We start from the raw sequence: 15,604 nt of genomic DNA, 5'->3' as shown, positions 1-15,604 counted from the left end.
CTGTTGATCTTCTTGTTCTGTCAAAACAAAAACATCAGAATTAGATTTTCATAAATAAATTTTAATCATTGACAATGACATTTTTATGATTGCCATTAGAACAATAAAAATACCAGATGTCGCTCTGTGAAATATTTTGATTCTCAAAATCCCGAGTGAGCCTGTCTAATCCTGTTACCATGTGGTATTTTATTGAATCACAAAGCACGACTGAACGAGCCAAGGGAAGGCTCATCATAGACTCATTGAAGTCTACAGCCCTTCATCCCAACCTGCCCATGCCATCCAACTTTCACGATAAAACTACCTCCATTAGCCTGCCCTTCATCCATATCCCTCCATATCTATCACATTCATGCAGCTGTCTAAATATAACTTAAATGACAAAATTGTACTCACCTCCACCACTACCTCTGGCAGCCCCTTCCAGACACTCACCCTCTGTGTGAATTTAGGAATAGCCCCTCTGATCCCTTTTCTATCCTCCCCCGTCAACTGACATCTATACTGTCTAGTTGTGACTCGGCTCCCATGGGGAAAAGCTGTCTGCTCTACACCTTATCAATGCCTCTCATCATTTTATAGACCGCTATAGGGTTTACCTTCAGTCTGTCATGTTCCAGTGGGAAAAAAACTCCGTCTCTCTTGCCTCTCTTTGTAACTCAAGCCTTCCAGTCCAGGTAACATCCTAGTAAATCCTTTCTGCACTCTTCCTAGTTTACTAATATCCTTTCTATTGTAGGGGGACCTCACCAACATCTTGGACAGCTGCAACAAGGCATCCCAACTCCTATACTGTAACTGATGAAAGCAAGCATGCCGAAAGACTTCTTCACCAGCCTGTCTACCTGTGGCTCCACTTTCAAGGAGCAATGAGCCTGTATCCTAAGATCTCTTTCTTCTCTGACACTCCCCAGGGCCCGACAATTGACTGTATAAGTCCTGCTCTGGGTTCAGCCAACAAGATGCAACATTTCCCATTTATCTAAATTCAACTCCATCTGCCATTCATCATCCCACTGGCACAGTAGATCAAGATCTCACGGTCACAGGCCTGTAGTCTGAAAAACAACCCTCCACCATCTGTCTTCTATTGTCAAGCTAATTTTGTATCCCATTGACTAGCTCTCCCTGCATCCCATGAGACAACAACCTACAACGCGATCCCTTGCCAAAGGTCTTGCTAAAGCCCATGTGGTCAATGTTTACCCTCAATGCTCTCATCTACTTGCTTGGTCACTCCTTCCAAAAACTCTATCAAATATGTGAGACACAATTTCCCACGAATAAAGCCATGAGCCGATCTCAAATCAGTCCTTGCCTCTCCAACTGCTTGTAGGGCTTGCTCTCAGAATCCCCTCTAACAACATACCCACCACAAACATAAGGCACACCAGTCTGTGGTTCCTAAGCATTTCCCTGCAGCCTTTCTTAAATAATTGCACAACATTAGTCACCCTCCAATCTTCGGGCACTTCATTTGTGGTGTCCATCATAGAAATATCTCCGCGAGGGACCCCACAAGTTCTTTCCTGTCCTCACACCCTTCATCAGATCACACGAATTTACCTAACTCAAAGCTTGAGAAGGGTTCCAGGCCCTCCGCTTCAGTAATGCCATCTCACTTCAAGCCATAACGACATATCGCCCCAAGCTCCCTTGCAGCTAAACCTTTCACGATGGTAAATACTGATATGAAATATTCATTTGGAATCTCACCAAGCTCATGTGGCTCTGATGAATTTGGTGATTTTTAAGAGGGTCTATTCTCTCTCGAGTTACTTTGTTGCTCTTCATGAACTGTAGAATCTGGATGTAAGTTTGCTCATTGAGCTGGAAGGTTCATTTTCAGACATTTCGTCACCATTCTGGGTAACATCATCAGTGAGCCTCCAGTGAAGCGCTGGTGTTATGTCCCGCTTTCTATTTATCTGTTTAGGTTTCCTTAGGCTGGTGACGTCATTCCCTGCATTGGTGATGTCATTTCCTGTTCTTTTTCTCAGGGGTGGTAGATTGGCTCCAAATCAATGTGTTTGTTGATGGAGTTCCGGTTGGAATGCCATGCTTCTAGGAATTCTCATGCATGTCTCTGTTTGGCTTGTCCTAGGATGGATGTGTTGTCCCAATCAAAGTGGTGTCCTTCCTCGTCTGTATGTAAGGATACGAGCGATAGTGGGTCATGTCGTTTTGTGGCTAGTTGATGTTCATGTATCCTGGTGGCTAGCTTTCTGCCAGTTTGTCCAATGTAGTGTTTGTCACAGTTCTTGCAAGGTATTTTGTAGATGACGTTTGTTTTATTTGTTGTCTGTTTAGGGTCTTTTAAGTTCATTAGCTGCTGTTTTAGTGTGTTGGTGGGTTTGTGGGCTACCCTGATGCCAAGAGGTCTGAGTAGCCTGGCAGTCATTTCGGAAATGTCTTTGATGTAGGGGAGAGTGGTTACGGTTTCTGAGCCCGTTTTGTCTGTTTGTTTGGGTTTATTGCTGAGGAATCGGCGGACTGTGTTCATAGGGTACCCGTTCTTTTTGAATGCGCTGTATAGGTGATTTTCCTCTGCTCTGCGTAGTTCCTCTGTGCTGCAGTGTGTGGTGGCTCGTTGGAATAATGTTCTAATGCAGCTTCGTTTGTGGGTGTTGGGATGTTGCTCCTGTAGTTCAGTATTTGGTCCGTATGTGTTGTTTTCCTGTAGACGCTGGTTTGAAGTTCCCCATTGGCTGTTCGCTCTACTGTGACATCTAGGAATGGCAGTTTGCTGTTGTTTTCCTCCTCTCTTGTGAATGTTATGCCAGTAAGGGTATTATTGATGGTCTTGAAGGTTTCCTCTAATTTGTTTTGTTTAGTGATGACAAAAGTATCATCCACATAGCGGACCCAAAGTTTGGGTTGGATGATTGGCAGAGCTGTTTGTTCGAGTCTCTGCATTACTGCCTCTGCTAAGAACCCTGATATCGGGGATCCCATGGGTGTACCGTTGGTTTGTCTGTAGGTTTTGTTATTGAAAGTGAAGTGGGTGGTGAGGCATAGGTCCACTAGCTTGATGATGTTGTCCTTGCTGATGAGGTTGGTGGTGTCTGGTGTATGTGTCTTCTGTTCTTCTAATAGTGTCATCAGTGTTTCTTTGGCCAGGCTGATGTTGATGGATGTGAACAGGGCTGTTACGTCAAACGAGACCATTATTTTATCCTCTTCTATCTTGGTGTCTTTGATGTTAAGGAATTCTTGGGTGGAGCGAATGGAGTGGTGGGAGTCTTCTACTAGGTGTTTTAGTCTTTGGTGTAGTTCTTTGGCTAATCTGTAGGTTGGTGTTCCAGGTAGCGAGACTACAGGTCTGAGGGGGGCTCCTGGTTTGTGAATTTTTGGTAGTCCGTAGAAGCGTGGTGTATTGGATCCATCTGGTTTCATTTTTTGGAAGTTTCTCTTGTTCAATTCTCCAGATTTTTGAAGTTTTTTGAGTCAGGCTGTGATTCGGTTCTCTGGTTGCGTGGTCAGTTTAAAACTGAACAGACTACATTGAGAAAGCGAACGCACTGCTTGCAGATACCGACACTTACCAACAAGTGGCGATAGACCCAGCCCCACAACTAGAGAACCGAATCACAGCCTGACTCAAAAAACTTCAAAAATCTGGAGAATTAAACATTAGAGACTTCCAAAAAAATGAAACCAAATGGATCCAACACACCACGCTTCTACGGACTACCAAAAATTCACAAACCAGGAGCCCCCCTCGGACCTGTAGTCTCGCTACCTGGAACACCAACCTACAGATTAGCCAAAGAACTGCACCAAAGGCTAAAACACCTAGTAGAAGACACACGCCACTCCATTCACTCCACCCAAGAATTCCTTAACATCAAAGACACCAAGATAGAAGAGGTTGAAATAATGGTCTCCTTTGATGTAACAGCCCTGTTCACATCCATCAACATCAGCCTGGCCAAAGAAACACTGATGACACTATTAGAAGAACCAAAGACACATAGACCAGAAACCAACCTCATCAGCAAGGACAAAACATCAAGCTCGTGAACCTATGCCTCACCACCCACTTCACTTTCAATAACAAAACCTACAGACAAACCAACGGTACACCCATGGAATCTCCGATATCAGGGTTCTTAGCAGAGGCAGTAATGCAGAGACTCGAACAAACAGCTCTGCCAATCATCCAACCCAAACTTTGGGTCCGCTATGTGGATGACACCTTTGTCATCACTAAACAAAACAAGTTAGAGGAAACCTTCAAGACCATCAATAATACCCTTTACTGGCATAACATTCACAAAAGAGGAGGAAAACAAGAACAAACTGCCATTCCTAGATGTCACAGTAGAGCGAACAGCCAATGGGGAACTTCAAACCAGCGTCTACAGGAAAACAACACATACGGACCAAATACTGAACTACAGGAGCAACCATCCCAACACCCGCAAACGAAGCTGCATTAGAACATTATTCCAACGAGCCACCACACACTGCAGCACAGAGGAACTATGCAGAGCAGAGGAAAATCACCTATACAGCGCATTCAAAAAGAATGGGTACCCAATGAACACAGTCCGCCGATTTCTCAGCAATAAACCCAAACAAACAGACAAAACGGGCTCAGAAACCGTAACCACTCTCCCCTACATCAAAGACATTTCCGAAATGACTGCCAGACTACTCAGACCCCTTGGCATCAGGGTAGCCCACAAACCCACCAACACACTAAAACAGCAGCTAATGAACTTAAAAGACCCTATACAGACAACAAATAAAACAAACGTCATCTACAAAATACCTTGCAAGAACTGTGACAAACACTACATTGGACAAACAGGCAGAAAGCTAGCCACCAGGATACATGAACATCAACTAGCCACAAAACGACATGACCCACTATCACTCGTATCCTTACATACAGATGAGGAAGGACACCACTTTGATTGGGACAACACATCCATCCTAGGACAAGCCAAGCAGAGACACGCACGAGAATTCCTAGAAGCGTGACATCCCAACTGGAACTCCATCAACAAACACATTGATTTGAAGCCCATCTACCATCCCCTGAGAAAAAGAACAGGAAATGACATCACCAACGCAGGAAATGAAATCACCAACCCAAGGAAACCTAAACAGATAAATAGAAAGCGGGACATAACACCAGCGCTTCGTCGGAGACTCACTGATCATGTTACCTAGAATGGTGATGAAACGTCTGAAAACTAACCTTCCAGCTCAGCGAGCAAACTCACATCCAGAACCTCAACCTGAGCTACAAATCTTCTCAAAACTCACAGTAGAATTTCTTTCTGTTCTCCACTGTCATCCTGTGTCCCCTTTCAGCCCTCTTGATTTCTCACTGAAGTGTGATGTGACACCCTCTACACTCCCCGAGGAATTCACTCAATCCCAATGTTTGTTCCCTGGGGGAGGGATTAACATACAAGAAACTGGAATCATCCCTGCAACTGGATATGTTCCTGTTCACTTCCAGATTTCAGGGGATCGGTCACTTTGCTTGCCATGGGAGAGCACAATTGGAGTTAGTGACTGAGTAACGTCTATAGGCAAGGAGTCATTTGACAGGGCCCTGAACCCAGTCTTCAGGCTTTAATGGTGAACTCAGAGAGCAACTTCAGGGACAGTAACATATTGTTCACCGGGTCAAATGACTCACAGCACAAATGGTTTTTCACACTGAGCTAACATTGAAAAACTTCCAAAATACTGTCAAAGTCATACAGTTTTAGTCAGAAAGTCACACAGCACGTAAAGGGCCTTCAGCCCATCGAGTCTACACTGGTATAACTGCCATGAAAGGCATGCTAATTCCTATTTCCTACCTTTTTCCCTTCCCCTCCAATGAGGTGCTCATCCAAATATCTTTTATACGTTGTTGGGTTTCTGGGCTCCACTACAATGGAGTTCAACCTGGATAAATGCGAGGTGATGCATTTTGGAAGGTCGAATTTGAAAGCTGAGTACAGGATTAAGGATAGGATTCTTGGCAGCGTGGAGGAACAGAGGGATCTTGGTATGCAGATACATAGATCCCTTAAAATGGCCACCCAAGTGGACAGGGTTGTTAAGAAAGCATATGGTGTTTTGGCTTTCATTAACAGGGGGATTGAGTTGAAGAGTCGTGAGATCTTGTTGCAGCTCTATAAAACTTTGGTTAGACCGCACTTGGAATACTGCGTCCAGTTCTGGGCGCCCTATTATAGGAAAGATGCGGATGCTTTGGAGAGGGTTCAGAGGAGGTTTACCAGGATGCTGCCTGGACTGGAGGGCTTATCTTATGAAGAGAGGTTGACTGAGCTCGGTCTCTTTTCATTGGAGAAAAGGAGGAGGAGAGGGGACCTAATTGAGGTATACAAGATAATGAGAGGCATAGATAGAGTTGATAGCCAGAGACTATTTCCCAGGGCAGTAATGGCTAGCACGAGGGGTCATAGTTTTAAGCTGGTTGGTGGAAAGTATAGAGGGGATGTCAGAGGCAGGTTCTTTACGCAGAGAGTTGTGAGAGCATGGAATGCGTTGCCAGCAGCAGTTGTGGAAGCAAGGTCATTGGGGTCATTTAAGAGACTGCTGGACATGCATATGGTCACAGAAATTTGAGGGTGCATACATGAGGATCAATGGTCGGCACAACATTGTGGGCTGAAGGGCCTGTTCTGTGCTGTACTGTTCTATGTTCTATGTTCTATGTTCTAATCCCAGGCAGTATATTCTGCCACCAGCTGAGTGCAAGAGTTTATTCCCAAATCCCCTCTGAATCACCTGCCCCTCTCTGTAAAACCATGCCCCTGCGTAATTGACCCCGGGACTAAGGGGAACAGCTGCTCTCTGTCCACTCTATCCACACCCCTACTATCTTATACATCTCCGTCACATCCCTGCTCAGTCTTGAAATTTGAAAAGTGGTAAACAATGGCCAATTCATTCATCAGGAGAAACAAATTAGAGTAATGAGGAAGCTAGCTAGAGATGTCAAAGCAGATGGGCAAAGTTCATACACGTGTCTAAGAAGGAAAGGATTCTGCAAAGCCAGTGCTGGTTCTCTGCACAATGAGAATGGAGGGTTAATAGAGGACAGTGATGAAATGGTGTGGGAAAGTCAGAAATCGTCTTCAGGTTGTTCGAACTGTGAATATTAAAGAAAAAAATAGAAAGCCATGATTCCATAATAACTTAAAATCTGAGTCTTATTTCACTAGAAATGGGTCTTTTGTGACTGCATTATGAAACAATAGTTTTAATCAGGTTTTCCTAAGGTGTGTCCTGTACTGGTCTCAATTTTATTTTCTGTTTTGTGTAATGAACTTATGTTCTTCAGTTGATCTGATTAAAAACCCTGTTTCAAAATGAAATCCATTATAAAAACCCCATTTCTAGTGAAATAATCAGTTGAAGGACATCTGCAGTGTCATAGGAAAGTGTTTCAGTGACTAATCTCTAGGTTAACCCATGGAAAAAAAATGTATCAGAGATAATGGGAACTGCAGATGCTGGAGAATTCCAAGATAATAAAATGTGAGGCTGGATGAACACAGCAGCCAAGCAGCATCCCAGGAGCACAAAAGCTGACGTTTCGGGCCTAGACCCTTCATCAGAGAGCTCTGATGACGGGTCTAGGCCCGAAACGTCAGCTTTTGTGCTCCTGAGATGCTGCTTGGCCTGCTGTGTTCATCCAGCCTCACATTTTATTATCTTGAAAAAAAGTGTGCAACTATTTTGATAGATCACAGGTCTCATTCTAGAGTTTGACTTTACCAAGACCAGCATCAGCTTGGATCACAACATGACCCCTTCTTAACTAATGCCCTCCTTTCCTACACCTCTATCCCAACAACGGGAACGTGTGGAAGGGCGGAAATGAAACTTCTTGCTGATGGATGACAGTGACGGTGAGAAGGATTGCAGGGCAATGGAACAAGACAATGGTCAAGCACAATGAGGGACACCCAACAAATGATGATCCAGTTCGTAACACGTGTATCCCCTGACAAATAGAAAAGACTGAGCAGACAATCCATTGATACATGTTCCTTGTCCCAGGGCCCTCAGTATAAACCACCGCTTCACATGTTTGCTCACTCATCCAGACCAGCTAAAAACCATTTCCAATCAAAAGTGTGAATGACGGTGTGGATCATTCCTCAAGCTAAAAACACTGGGAAACTGGAGAATGTAATAAGACTCAGATTTTAAGTTATTACAAAATCAAGGCTTTCTATTTTGTTCTTTAATATTCGCAGTTCTAACAGTCTATTTCCGAGTTTTCCCAACCATTTCATCACTGTCATCAATTAATTCTCCACCCTGAATAAACAGACAGTCCTGAGGACAGGAGAAACATCACATCTGGCCCTGATCAGATGAGCTCCTCCCCTTATCCAGACCCTGACCTCCATCCACTAGCCTGGAGCAGAGCTGCTCAGTGAAGCTAGAGCAGTCCCAGCAGCGGGATTGTCAGGGTGAATACAGGCAGGAGGGCAGGGAGGGTCAATTGGAGGGAGGTTTTCAGTCTCCCCCACCCTGAGAGTTCTCACTCCTCTCCAATCTGACCCTTTCATACAATCACTGTGTCCCTGTTCAACCCCCATCCTGTTCCAATATTCCCACCCTCTCTCACTGACAAACTGCTTCTCAGCTTTCAGTAACTGACTCTCTACACAAAACATACCCCAGCCGATAAAACTAAATAACCTCTGGCTGAGCGTTAACACATGACACTGTGGAAACAGAGGAATTAAATTGTCAGCATGGGTACCGAAATCCTCAATCCAGGGTTCCCTGCAAATTCCTCACTCCTAAAGTTTGGTATGGTAATAAATGTAAGGGTGGAAGACATGAATTACTTGATTCTGTTTCAATGAAATTAATGCTGGCTGTGGCAGAACCATTCACATTCTGTAAAGGTCATAAAATGACCGCCTCACTCTGTGTACCATTTGTGAGTGGGGTGAGGATTTGGAGGCTGGAATGTGGGTTGAATAAAATTGTAATCGGGGCTCTCAGTAACATGGTGCATTTTGCAGTCCCAGAGCACCACAGTGTGCGGCATAACCCTTCAGCTGTACCCACTGCCCATTCTGTAACACCCTCTCAGTTTGAGGTCTATCGCTGACTCACGTGGCTGAGCTAATGGTAGTGGAGCAAATAGTTGATCTTGTTGCTGGCCTTGTTCTGTCAAAACAAAATCATCGGAATTAGATTTTCATAAATAGATTTTAATCATTGCCAATGATCCTTTTTTATGACTGCCATAAGAACAATAAAAATACTAGATGATGTTCTGTGAAATGTTTTGACTGTCAAAATCCCTAGTGAGCCTGTCTAATCCCGTTACCCTGTGCTATTTTGCCGAATCACACAGCACGACTGAACTAGTGAAGGTAAGGCTCATCATAGACACTTACAGGTCGACAGTCCATCCTCCAAATTTACCCAAGCCACCCACATTTCACAATAAAATTAATCCCATTAGCCTGCCCTTCATCCATGTCCATCCCATCCACGGACATGTCTACATGTTAATTGAATGACACACTTTAACTCATCTCCACCACGACCTCTGGCAGCCCATTCCAGACACTCCACCCTCTGCACTCTATCTAGTTTACCACTATCCTTTCTATAGCAGGGTGTCCTCACCAATTTTTTGTACATTTTTTTCACACCATAAACGTAAGGCTCACCAGTCTGTAGTTCCTAAGCATTTCCCTGCAGCCTTTCTTAAATAATGACATAACTCGGCCATTATGCTGCATAACCTTTCGCCTGTACCCACTGCCCATTCTGTAACACCTTCTCAGTTTGAGGTCTGTTCCTGACTCACGTGGTTGAGCTTCTGGCAGTGGAGCGAACTGTCGACCTGGACATGGCCCTTGTTCTGTCAAAATAAACATATCAGAATTAATTTTTCATAATAATTAAATTACAAAACTGTACTCGCTTCCACCACGATCTCTGGCAGCCCATTCCAGACACTCCCCACCCGCTGTTTGAGAAACAAGCCTCCCTGGTCCCTTTTCCATTTCCGCGCCCCCCTCACCTTAAATCTAAGCTGGTCAGTTTTAGACTCCGCTACCATGGGGAAAAACTGTCGGCCTCACAATTTTATCGAACACTTTCATGTCACCCCTCAGTCTCCAGTGTTCCAGAAGGAAAAAAGTCACAGACTGTCTAACCTCTCCTTATACCTCAAACCTTCCAGTCCAGGTAGCATCCTAATAAATCTTTTCTGGGCTCTATCTAGTTTACTAACATCCTTCCTATCGTAGGGTGACCTCACCAACGTCTTGTACAGCTGCAACAAGGCGTTCCAACTCAAATACTGTGACTGATGAAAGCAATCATGCTGAATTACATCTTCATCAGCCTGTCTACCTGTGGCTCCACTTTCAAGGAGCCACCCCCTTGATCTCATTCTTCTCTGACACTCCCAAGGGCCCTACAATTGATTGTGCTGCTCTGGTTTAACCCACTAAAATGCTACATTTCCCATTTATTTAAATTCAACTCCATCTGCCATTCATCATCCCACTGGCACAGCAGATCAAAATCTCACGGTCACAGGCTTCCAGTCTGAAAAACAACCCTCCACCATTACGCTCTGTCTGCTATCGTCAAGCTAATTTTGTATCCCATTGGTTAGCTCTCCCTGGATCCAATGAGACTTAACGTGACCCATCAACCTACAATGCCATACCTTGTCAAAGGCCTTGCTAAAATCCATGTGGTCAATGTTTACCCTCACTGCCCTCATCTACTTGCTTGGTCACCCCTTCCAAAAAGCCTATCAAATATGTAAGACACAATTTCCCACAAATAAGCCCATGTGACAATCTCAAATCAGTCCTTGCTTCTCCAACTACCCGTGCATTCTCTCTCTCAGAATCCCCTCTAACAACATACCCACCACAAACGTAAGCCTCACCAGTCTGTAGTTCCCAAGCATTTCCCTGCAGCCTTTCTGAAATAATTGCACAACATTAGTCACCCTCCAATCTTTGGACACTTCACCTGTGGTGTCCATCATAGAAATATCTCCGCGAGGTAACATACAAGAAACTGGAATCATCCCTGCAACTGGATATGTTTCTGTTCACTTCCAGATTTCAGGGGATTGGTCACTTTGCATGCCACGGGAGAGAACCATTGGAGTTAGTGACTGAGTAACCTCTATAGGCAAAGAGCCATTTGACAGGGCCCTGAACCCAGTCTTCAGGCTTTAATGGTGAACTCAGAGAGCAACTTCAGGGACAGTAACACATTGTTCACCGGCTAAAATGACTCACAGCACAAATGATTTTTCACACTGAGCTAACATTGAAAAACTTTCAAACAAGTGTTATAGTCAGACAGTCTTAGTCAGAAAGTCACACAGCATGAAAAGGCCCTTCAGCCCATCAAGTCTACACTGGTATAACTGCCACGAAAGGCATGCTAATTCCTATTTCCTACCCTTTTCCCATCTCCTCCAATGTTATGGTAGTTGAGGTGCTCATCCATATATCTTTCATACGTTGTTGGGTTTCTGGGCTCCACTACAATCCCAGGCAGTGTATTCCAGAATCCCGCCACAATCTGAGTGGAAGAGTTTATTCCCAAATCCCCGCTGAATCACCTGCCCCTCTCTGTAAAACCATGCCCCTGCGTAATTGACCCCGGGACTAAGGGGAACAGCTGCTCTCTGTCCACCCTGTCCATACCCCCGCTATCCTATACATCTCCGTCACATCCCTGCTCAGTCTTGAAATTTGAAAAGTGGTAAACAATGGCCAATTCATTCATCAGGAGAAACAAATTAGAGTAATGAGGAAGCTAGCTAGAGATGTCAAAGCAGATGGGCAAAGTTCATACACGTGTCTAAGAAGGAAAAGATGAAGTAAAGTGAGTTTTAACAGAGGACACTAAAGAAATGTTACGTGAAATTCGTAAGTAATCTTCAGGTTGTTAGAACAGTGAATGTGGAAGGTGTCAGGACAGTGAAAGTTCCATGTCATTACACATGACAAGAAATTGTAAAATTGTGTACAATATTCAAGATAAAAGTCCCAAAAGCTTTGATTAAATAAAGATTTAAAATGTAAGTCTTACTTGGTTAGAAATGGGTCTCTCATAACGGATTTTATTTTGAAACTGGTTTTGATCAGATGATCCTAAGCTGTGTCCTGTAACTATATCAATTTTATTTCACAGGTTAAGACAGAAAAGGCTGAGCAGTCCCAGCAGTGGGATTGTCAGGGTGAATACAGGCAGGAGGGAGGGAGGATTTTCGGTCTCCCCCACCCTGAGAGTTCTCACTCCTCTCCAATCTAACCCTTTCCTACAATCACTATGTCCATGATCAACCTCCATCCCGTTCCAATATTCCCACCCTCTCTCAATGACAAACTGCTTCTCACCTTTCAGTGACTGACTCGCTACACAAACGTACCCCAGCCTATAAAACTGACTGGCCTCTGGCTCAGCGTTAACACATGACATTGTGGAAACACAGGGGAATGAAATTGTCAGCATGATACTGAAATTCTAAATTTCAGAGTTACACAAAAATTCCTAATTCTTAAAATGTGGTATAAGGTACAACAATAAATCCAACAGCTGAAGACATGAAATACATGATTGACTTTAAATGAATTAATGGCTGTCCGTGTCAGAAATATTCACATTCTGCAAAGAATATAAAACGACAGTCTCACTCTGTGTACCATTTGTGAGTGGGGTGAGGATTTGGAGGCTGGAATGTGGGTTGAATAAAATTGTAATCGGGGCTCTCAGTAACATGGTGCATTTTGCAGTCCCAGAGCACCACAGTGTGCGGCATAACCCTTCAGCTGTACCCACTGCCCATTCTGTAACACCCTCTCAGTTTGAGGTCTATTGCTGACTCACGTGGTTGAACTTCTGGCAGTGGAGCGAACTGTTGACCTGGACATGGCCCTCGTTCTGTCAAATCATAAACATCGGAATTAGATTTTCATAATTAAACTTTAATCATTGATATTTGTCTGTCTTTTTTATGATTGCCATTAGAACAATAAAAAAACGAGACGTTGCTCTGTGAAATATTTTGATTCTCAAAATCCCTAGTGAGCCTGTCTAATCCTGTTCCTCTATGGTACCTTCACCGAATCACAACGCACGACTGAACCAGCAAAGGGAAGGCTCATTATAGACATATTGAGGCCTACAGCCCTTCCTTCCAACCGGTCTTCCCTATCCTCCCACAAAATATCAGGGCATATCTTTCGTCACTTCCCAGGGATTTATCTAACTCAATGCATTTTAAGACTCCCAGCACCTCCTCTTCTGTAATGTGAACTTTCTTCAACACATGGCTACTTATTTCCCCAATTTCCTTAACATCTAAGCCTTTCTCAACGATAAATACTGATGGGAAATATTCATTTAGGATCTTGCCCAGCTCTTGTTGCTCCGCACATAGATGTCCTTGTTGATTTTTAAGTGACTCTATTCCCTCCCAAATTACTCTGTTCCCCTTCCTGAACTTGTAGAATCTCTTTGGAGTCTCCTTTACCTTATATGCCAATGTCATCTACTGTCCCCATTCAGCCCTCTTGATTTCTCACTGAAGTGTGATGTGACACCCTCTACACTCCCCGAGGAATTCACTCGATCCCAGTGTTCGTTCACTGGGGGAGGGATTAACATACGAGAAACTGGAAACATCCCTGCAACTGGATATGTTCCTGTTCACTTCCAGATTTTGGGGAATCAGTCACTTTTCATGCCACGGGAGAGAACCATTGGAGTTAGTGATTCAGTGATCTCTACATTCAAAGAGCCATTTGACAGGGCCCTGAACACAGTCTTCAGGCTTTAATGGTGAACTCAGAGAGCAACTTCAGGGACAGTAACACATTGTTCACCGGCTAAAATGACTCACAGCACAAATGATTTTTCACACTGAACTAACATTCGAAAACTTCCAAAATATTGTCAAAGTCATATAGTCTTAGTCAGAAAATCACACAGCATGTAAAAGCCCTTCGGCCCATCAAGTCTACACTGGTGTAACTGCTACAAAAGGCATGCTAATTCCTATTTCCTACCCTTTTCCCATCTCCTTCAATGTTATGGTAGTTGAGGTGCTCATCCAAATATGTTTTAAACGTTGTTGGGTTTCTGGGCTCCACTACAATCCCAGGCAGTGTATTCCAGAATCCCGCCACAATCTGAGTGGAAGAGTTTATTCCCAAATCCCCTCTGAATCACCTGCCCCTCTCTGTAAATCCATGCCCCCGCGTAATTGACCCCGGGACCAAGGGGAATAGCTGCTCTCTGTCCACCCTGTCCATGCCCCCCGCTATCCTATACATCTCCGTCACATCCCTGCTAAGTCTTCGCTGTTCTGTAGAAAACAATCCACAAAACCTGAGTGAATAGAAAAGACTGAGCATACAATCCATTGATACATGCTCCTTGTCCCAGGGGCCTCAGTATCAACCACTGCTCCACACATTTGCTCACTCATCCAGACCAACTCAAACCATTTCCAACAGTAAGTGTGAACGAGAGTTTGGATCTTTCCCCAAGCATGAAACACTGGGGAACTGGAGAATGTAACCATGTCCCACCCTGAATAAACAGACAGTCCTGACAACAGGAGGAACATCACTTCTGGCCCTGATCAGTTGAGGTCCTCCCCTTATCCAGACCCTGACCTCCATCTCCTCACCTGGAGCAGAGCTGCTCAGTGAAGCTAGAGCAGTCCCAGCAGTGGGACTGTCAGGGTGAATACAGGCGGCGGGGGGGGGGAGGGGGTGTGGATCGAATGGAGGGATGATTTTTGGTCTCCCCCTCCCTGAGTGTTCTCACTCCTCTCCAATCTAACTCTTTCTGATATTCGCGCTGTTCCTGTTCAACCTCCATCCTAGTCCAATACTCCCGTCCTCTCTCACTAACAAGCTGCTTCTCACCTTTCAGTGTCTACACAAAACGTACCCCAGCCGATAAAACTGACTGGCCTCTAGCTCAGCGTTAACACGTGACATCATGGAAACAGAGGAATTAATTTGTCAGCATGAGTGGTGAAACACTGAATTCCAGGTATCCCTGCAAATTCCTAACTCCTAAAGTTTGGTATGGTAATCAATCCAAGTGATGAAGGCATGAATTAAATGATTATCTTTAAATGAATTAATGCCGGCTATGTCAGAAACATTCCAATTCTGCAAAGAATATAAAATGACAGCCTCACTCTGTGTACCATTTGTGAGCGGGGTGAGGATTTGGAGGCTGGAATGTGGGTTGAATAAAATTGTAATCTGGGCTCTCAGTAACATGGTGCATTTTGCAGTCCCAGAGCACCACAGTGTGCGGCATAACGCTTCAGCTGTACCCACTGCCCATTCTGTAACACCCTCTCAGTTTGAGGTCTATTGCTGACTCACGTGGCTGAACTTCTGGCAGTGGAGCGAACTGTCGACCTGGACATGGCACTCGTACTGTCAAAACAAAAACATCGGAATTAGTTTTTCATAATTTAACCTTAATCATTGATATTTTTTTTAATGAATGCCATTAGAACAATAAAACAATATATGATTGTCAAAATCCCGAGTGCGCCTGTCTAATCCTGTTACCC

The sequence above is a fragment of the Stegostoma tigrinum genome, chromosome 2 (genome assembly GCF_030684315.1).
Source record: "Stegostoma tigrinum isolate sSteTig4 chromosome 2, sSteTig4.hap1, whole genome shotgun sequence".
Taxonomy (NCBI): domain Eukaryota; kingdom Metazoa; phylum Chordata; class Chondrichthyes; order Orectolobiformes; family Stegostomatidae; genus Stegostoma; species Stegostoma tigrinum.
The sequence above is the reverse complement of the archived record's forward strand: the minus strand, read 5'-3'. Positions refer to the sequence as shown.